The following is a 1,236-nucleotide window of genomic DNA, read 5'->3' on the forward strand; positions in this document are numbered from 1 at the left end:
CCCCCCGCCCCCAACCTCTCCCCAAGGGTTACCAACCGATGACCTTAATTCTTCAAACTGCAGTGCACACCATGTAACTGATAGGTCAGCGAAACTCCACAAGTGTTTTGAAACGCTTTCAAGGCCAGAAAGTTATGGTTTGTTGTATGGTCCTTGGTTCAAGGGAAGATAACAAGATAACAGTGTCAGATCAACCTGACATCGGAAACAGGTTCACAAGCAGGATAATAGACTACAATGGCATGTCGAGCTGACACGTTTTGGAGTTCTCAGATGTTTTGTTCTACGAAAGAGAAGCCTTCGGCGCAGAGGGAAGGTGAAAGAGGAGAGAGAGAGAGAGAGAGAGAGAGAGAGAGAGAGAGAGAGAGAGAGAGAGAGAGAGAGAGAGAGAGGAGTGTATGTGAGTGTTTGTTCGTGTGCGTGTATTCTAGTGCATGTGTCTGACCACCACCTGTACCGTTACCACGAGCCAATCACCTATAAAAATCACCACTTCTACCACAATGGCCCTAAATGAACCAATTAATTAAGTTTGGTATAAAACAAATACTTTATCAGACAATATTACAATTTGTTATATTTATAAGTCTCTCTCCGACCTCACGTATGTATATCTGCATCTCCTACTTGTGATATGAAAGAAAATCTACAATATCTTTATTTTATTCTCTTTTCTATCTTTACGGCTGCTCTGGTGTGGTTTGCTTCTTCTTTCCTATCAAACATCTATCGCCCTTATCTCTCCTCCTTCTTTTTTGTGTTTGTTGTTCTCTTGTAACACCTCTAATCTTCGGCACTTATGTGACCTTATTGTGTTGCAAGTGCCGTAAAACACGAACTAAAACTAAACTTTCTTTCTGTCATTGGTCTCGGCATGGAGCAATTTAAGGGCATGAGGCTTAATGCTGCTGAAACTAACTGCCCCCCCCCCCCCAATCCCCCACCCCTCCTCCTTTTCCACCAAAACACCCAAGACAGTCTCTGGATTTTGCAATTTCATAATACATAAGTTACTTACATGTTGTTAAAGCTATGCCTCAGCTGATTTGTTAGTGCCTGTGTGCCTGTATGTCCGACTTTAACTTTTGTCTGTCTGTTTACATCTCTGTCGTGTATCTGTCTGATGATATGCTGTTTATCTGTCTATCAATCTATCCCTTTGTCTTTCCATCTACACTTCTCTCTCGGTCGCTGTTCCTGTCTGTCTGTCTGTCTGTCTGTCTGTCTGTCTGTCTC

The 1,236-nt window shown here is 42.7% G+C and overlaps 1 protein-coding gene across 1 annotated transcript in view; it reads left to right on the forward strand.

Annotated features, from left to right (window-relative positions):
• The window catches only part of LOC101846711 (ankyrin and armadillo repeat-containing protein), a gene marked incomplete in the record, with an annotated part of 31,121 nt that overhangs the window by 980 nt on the left and 28,905 nt on the right, over positions 1 to 1,236 (forward strand).

Source organism: Aplysia californica, unplaced genomic scaffold (assembly GCF_000002075.1).
Source record: "Aplysia californica isolate F4 #8 unplaced genomic scaffold, AplCal3.0 scaffold00027, whole genome shotgun sequence".
NCBI classification, from domain to species: domain Eukaryota; kingdom Metazoa; phylum Mollusca; class Gastropoda; order Aplysiida; family Aplysiidae; genus Aplysia; species Aplysia californica.